Genomic DNA, 6,240 nt, shown 5'->3' on the forward strand with positions numbered 1-6,240 from the left:
GGCCCAGCCCCAGCAGCCGCCGAGCTACCAGGCCCAGCCCCAGCAGCCGCCGAGCTACCAGGCCCAGCCCCAGCAGCCGCCGAGCTACCAGGCCCAGCCCCAGCAGCCGCCGAGCTACCAGGCCCAGCCCCAGCAGCCGCCGAGCTACCAGGCCCAGCCCCAGCAGCCGCCGAGCTACCAGGCCCAGCCCCAGCAGCCGCCGAGCTACCAGGCCCAGCCCCAGCAGCCGCCGAGCTACCAGGCCCAGCCCCAGCAGCCGCCGAGCTACCAGGCCCAGCCCCAGCAGCAGCCGAGCTACCAGGCCCAGCCCCAGCAGCAGCCGAGCTACCAGGCCCAGCCCCAGCAGCAGCCGAGCTACCAGGCCCAGCCCCAGCAGCAGCCGAGCTACCAGGCCCAGCCCCAGCAGCAGCCGAGCTACCAGGCCAAGCCCCAGCAGCAGCCGAGCTACCAGGCCAAGCCCCAGCAGCAGCCGAGCTACCAGGCCAAGCCCCAGCAGCAGCCGAGCTACCAGGCCAAGCCCCAGCAGCAGCCGAGCTACCAGGCCAAGCCCCAGCAGCAGCCGAGCTACCAGGCCAAGCCCCAGCAGCAGCCGAGCTACCAGGCCAAGCCCCAGCAGCAGCCGAGCTACCAGGCCAAGCCCCAGCAGCAGCCGAGCTACCAGGCCAAGCCCCAGCAGCAGCCGAGCTACCAGGCCAAGCCCCAGCAGCAGCCGAGCTACCAGGCCAAGCCCCAGCAGCAGCCGAGCTACCAGGCCAAGCCCCAGCAGCAGCCGAGCTACCAGGCCAAGCCCCAGCAGCAGCCGAGCTACCAGGCCAAGCCCCAGCAGCAGCCGAGCTACCAGGCCAAGCCCCAGCAGCAGCCGAGCTACCAGGCCAAGCCCCAGCAGCAGCCGAGCTACCAGGCCAAGCCCCAGCAGCAGCCGAGCTACCAGGCCAAGCCCCAGCAGCAGCCGAGCTACCAGGCCAAGCCCCAGCAGCAGCCGAGCTACCAGGCCAAGCCCCAGCAGCAGCCGAGCTACCAGGCCAAGCCCCAGCAGCAGCCGAGCTACCAGGCCAAGCCCCAGCAGCAGCCGAGCTACCAGGCCAAGCCCCAGCAGCAGCCGAGCTACCAGGCCAAGCCCCAGCAGCAGCCGAGCTACCAGGCCAAGCCCCAGCAGCAGCCGAGCTACCAGGCCAAGCCCCAGCAGCAGCCGAGCTACCAGGCCAAGCCCCAGCAGCAGCCGAGCTACCAGGCCAAGCCCCAGCAGCAGCCGAGCTACCAGGCCAAGCCCCAGCAGCAGCCGAGCTACCAGGCCAAGCCCCAGCAGCAGCCGAGCTACCAGGCCAAGCCCCAGCAGCAGCCGAGCTACCAGGCCAAGCCCCAGCAGCAGCCGAGCTACCAGGCCAAGCCCCAGCAGCAGCCGAGCTACCAGGCCAAGCCCCAGCAGCAGCCGAGCTACCAGGCCAAGCCCCAGCAGCAGCCGAGCTACCAGGCCAAGCCCCAGCAGCAGCCGAGCTACCAGGCCAAGCCCCAGCAGCAGCCGAGCTACCAGGCCAAGCCCCAGCAGCAGCCGAGCTACCAGGCCAAGCCCCAGCAGCAGCCGAGCTACCAGGCCAAGCCCCAGCAGCAGCCGAGCTACCAGGCCAAGCCCCAGCAGCAGCCGAGCTACCAGGCCAAGCCCCAGCAGCAGCCGAGCTACCAGGCCAAGCCCCAGCAGCAGCCGAGCTACCAGGCCAAGCCCCAGCAGCAGCCGAGCTACCAGGCCAAGCCCCAGCAGCAGCCGAGCTACCAGGCCAAGCCCCAGCAGCAGCCGAGCTACCAGGCCAAGCCCCAGCAGCAGCCGAGCTACCAGGCCAAGCCCCAGCAGCAGCCGAGCTACCAGGCCAAGCCCCAGCAGCAGCCGAGCTACCAGGCCAAGCCCCAGCAGCAGCCGAGCTACCAGGCCAAGCCCCAGCAGCAGCCGAGCTACCAGGCCAAGCCCCAGCAGCAGCCGAGCTACCAGGCCAAGCCCCAGCAGCAGCCGAGCTACCAGGCCAAGCCCCAGCAGCAGCCGAGCTACCAGGCCAAGCCCCAGCAGCAGCCGAGCTACCAGGCCAAGCCCCAGCAGCAGCCGAGCTACCAGGCCAAGCCCCAGCAGCAGCCGAGCTACCAGGCCAAGCCCCAGCAGCAGCCGAGCTACCAGGCCAAGCCCCAGCAGCAGCCGAGCTACCAGGCCAAGCCCCAGCAGCAGCCGAGCTACCAGGCCAAGCCCCAGCAGCAGCCGAGCTACCAGGCCAAGCCCCAGCAGCAGCCGAGCTACCAGGCCAAGCCCCAGCAGCAGCCGAGCTACCAGGCCAAGCCCCAGCAGCAGCCGAGCTACCAGGCCAAGCCCCAGCAGCAGCCGAGCTACCAGGCCAAGCCCCAGCAGCAGCCGAGCTACCAGGCCAAGCCCCAGCAGCAGCCGAGCTACCAGGCCAAGCCCCAGCAGCAGCCGAGCTACCAGGCCAAGCCCCAGCAGCAGCCGAGCTACCAGGCCAAGCCCCAGCAGCAGCCGAGCTACCAGGCCAAGCCCCAGCAGCAGCCGAGCTACCAGGCCAAGCCCCAGCAGCAGCCGAGCTACCAGGCCAAGCCCCAGCAGCAGCCGAGCTACCAGGCCAAGCCCCAGCAGCAGCCGAGCTACCAGGCCAAGCCCCAGCAGCAGCCGAGCTACCAGGCCAAGCCCCAGCAGCAGCCGAGCTACCAGGCCAAGCCCCAGCAGCAGCCGAGCTACCAGGCCAAGCCCCAGCAGCAGCCGAGCTACCAGGCCAAGCCCCAGCAGCAGCCGAGCTACCAGGCCAAGCCCCAGCAGCAGCCGAGCTACCAGGCCAAGCCCCAGCAGCAGCCGAGCTACCAGGCCAAGCCCCAGCAGCAGCCGAGCTACCAGGCCAAGCCCCAGCAGCAGCCGAGCTACCAGGCCAAGCCCCAGCAGCAGCCGAGCTACCAGGCCAAGCCCCAGCAGCAGCCGAGCTACCAGGCCAAGCCCCAGCAGCAGCCGAGCTACCAGGCCAAGCCCCAGCAGCAGCCGAGCTACCAGGCCAAGCCCCAGCAGCAGCCGAGCTACCAGGCCAAGCCCCAGCAGCAGCCGAGCTACCAGGCCAAGCCCCAGCAGCAGCCGAGCTACCAGGCCAAGCCCCAGCAGCAGCCGAGCGGATTTCAAAGCAAAGATGGCATGTGGGACTTTGCTCTTTCCCATGATGTCTCTTTTGACCCAAATGAGGAGATGCCCACTTACCCTGAAGTGAATGTTCGGCCTAGAAATGTTAGACCAACTCATATGGTGGCACCAAACCATCCTGGATGGCAGCGGCGATGGGTCCGTTAGTGACTTTGAGTTTGGCGACTTGTAAGTCCTAACCCTAACCTCTTTGCAAGTGAATGTCAATGACTTGTTTTTCTTGCTAATGGTGTTTCTGTTCACAGGTGACTCTTCAGGAGAATCGGCCATCTTTGAAAACTCAATAAAATAATTGAACTACACTTGCTGCCTATGACTTATTTGAGTTGTGCTGAACAATCTTGGGAAGAATTGTCTGGAATATGATCTAATCTGATTCTGAACACTGAGGTTCACACGCAGCTCGACGACTTCTTCCGTCGCGTGTTGGAGAAACTGGGAAAGAAGGTGAAGAGAGAGAATATGAAGCTGCACTGATGCCGTGCGGCCACATGGTGGCAGTGTGTCCAAATGTGCTGTTCTGTGATCGCACCACCAGGGGAGGTTACTGAAGACCCAAATGTTACATCTATTATATTATTACATAATATGTATGTATTACATTATATGTATGTAATACATACATATAATGTAATAATAATAATAGAATAGATAATATTCTATTATAGATATTATTATTACATGTCATTTTGCTGACGCTTTTGTCCAAAGCGACTTACAATTGGTACACTCAACATTTATGAGGGGCCATTAAGGGGTTCAGTATCTTGCCATGGACACGCATGCAGATGGGTGAGAGTGGGGTTTGAACCGGCAACCTTCTTGTTGGAGAGCCACCACTCTAACCACTAAGCCACACCGCCCGAACTACATTCTTTAAGTGCAGATATTATATTTATTACAAATATTTCTTCAAAAAACAATACTTTACTTAAATATTGTTGTTAGATTTTTATTGTGAAAACCCGAATTAACCCTTTATATTCACACTGGGAGAAGTTCTTCTTCTCAGTTGCAATCTGCAGTCTCACCACTAGATGCCACTAAATCCGGCAAACTGAACCTTCAGTTTAACACCATTTTTTTAATTTCTGTTTGTATATGAAACTAATTCACTAATTCCAAACTCTTTAATGGAATTATGAGTGATACAGACTCTCGTTGAGCCAGAGAACAACTTGTTGATATTTCACTGTTTCACATTTCAAGGTTTTGAGTCTAAAGTCCAGTCAAACACGATAATAAATGCATCTTAATCTTAATCTTCACAGAGAGAAGAGATCACTGAGCTCAACATCCGGCGACTGAGAGAAAGGTTCATGTCGGCTTCTGACGTCTCATCCGTCGGACGTCTGCAGATCCAAGAGGTACGATTCCCTCCGGATCATTTCTGGAATAAGACTCTGACGAGAGCAGGTCGTGAGTTTCCTCCAGGACGAGTGTGAACACGTGACTCCTGACGTGCTGCTGCAGAATAATCTGTTCTTCTGTCCAAGAACCCAGTTTAGGACACGTCATGTTTTTTCAGGAACTTTCTTTAAGACCTAATAAGAACTTGGTGAATGAGGCCACCTGTGATGAAATGGTGTCTTTGCAGTTTTATTCATGTGTTTGAACTGTGACCTTTCCCAAGGTCCAGATTTAAACTGTCCAGAACTTAAACACCAGCTAATCCAACTCATTTAAACTATCGTAGCTATGGAGCCTACTTTCAGTTACAGGGATCACATTAAAAATCCTGCTTTGTTCCAAATATTTGTTTTCATTTCCTTTACTCTCCTTCAGACTATATTTGTGTTCAAGCTTCAGACCAAACTGAAGCTCCGTTGTTTTAAGAGTGACGATCTGACTGAAGACACCGACTTCATGATGCTGTGAATCTCCAGCTTCTCGTCTTTTCTCTTCCTCCCTCTCTCCCCCTCACTCTGATAGCTGTTATTAGTTTAGTCTCCTGTTTTTGGGGATGATAATAACAGACTGTTGTTACTCCCTGTCATTACACACAGTCTCTATGGTTAAAATGACTCGGCTCTGCCAGCTTCACCATCTGATCCCTCGGCGAGCTGGTTGGCCTCAGTCCAGCCGCTGATGCCACAAGTCTACAGGTTCACGACTCAAGTCCCAATGAATGAATTTCTGTATTTATGATTCCATGTCTGAACAATCCTCTAAATTCAACGTATTTGCACCAGGATCCAAAATGATGTAAAAAAAAAATCTCTGTTTTCATTGTTTATGGTCCAAAATTAATTGGATTTTTCATCATCGTGATGGAAATGTTCAACCTTTACACCTGTACCACGAAAATCTCGAGATATTTCAGTTAATTTACAGAAAAAAGCCATAAACACAATCTAATTAACAATATATATTATTTTATATGTATATATTTTCAAGGGACTTTGTTTTCTTTAGGTTGATTCCTCATCAAGGACAAATGTCTGGGACAAATCATTCAATTAAGTTTGATGGTCTCAATAAAATTATTCTGAACCAGGAGTCACTTAAATTCATATATTTGACAAATGTATTAACAGTTATATTAAAACTAAAACCACAGATAAACAAGTGGGGGATTTATTTCCTGAGGAACAACTGGGGGTTCCCTGACGAGGTTCTGCCACAAGGTGTCGTCACACACACACAATCATCACATGAATTCCCATGAATTCAGAGTAAAGAGATGACAGACATGTTGATCCACCTGAATTCATCATGTGCAGATAACAAGCAGAACTAAAGCGAGGAGGCGTTCAGGAACCCTTCCTTAAAAAGAAAAGGTCAAACTAAACACGTGACTTAGTGTTGTTCACGTGATGTCTCTGCTTTCCTCTCCTCAAACTGGAACGTGCAGGATTACTCTCACTAGGTGGCGCTGCAGTTTTAAACATGACAGTGATCAGCTCTTTGTCTCTTTATGAACTGACATGTTCAGTGATGAAGCCTGTTGATGTCCAAGGAAGTAAAATACTACTAATACTACCGCTACTACTACTACTACTACTACTACTAATAATAATAATAATAATATTAATAATTTAATTTGTAAAGTTGCAGTGAGAGGAAAA

The 6,240-nt window shown here is 55.2% G+C and overlaps 1 long non-coding RNA gene across 1 annotated transcript; it reads left to right on the forward strand.

The window, feature by feature from the left end:
* The first annotated feature begins 3,001 nt into the window (after positions 1-3,001).
* Positions 3,002-3,474, forward strand: LOC133972888 (uncharacterized). Its single transcript, XR_009924493.1, has 2 exons — positions 3,002-3,340; positions 3,418-3,474. It is a non-coding gene; the product is annotated as an uncharacterized LOC133972888 (long non-coding RNA).
* Positions 3,475-6,240: the final 2,766 nt, after the last annotated feature.

Source organism: Platichthys flesus, chromosome 17, assembly GCF_949316205.1.
Source record: "Platichthys flesus chromosome 17, fPlaFle2.1, whole genome shotgun sequence".
Classification (NCBI taxonomy): domain Eukaryota; kingdom Metazoa; phylum Chordata; class Actinopteri; order Pleuronectiformes; family Pleuronectidae; genus Platichthys; species Platichthys flesus.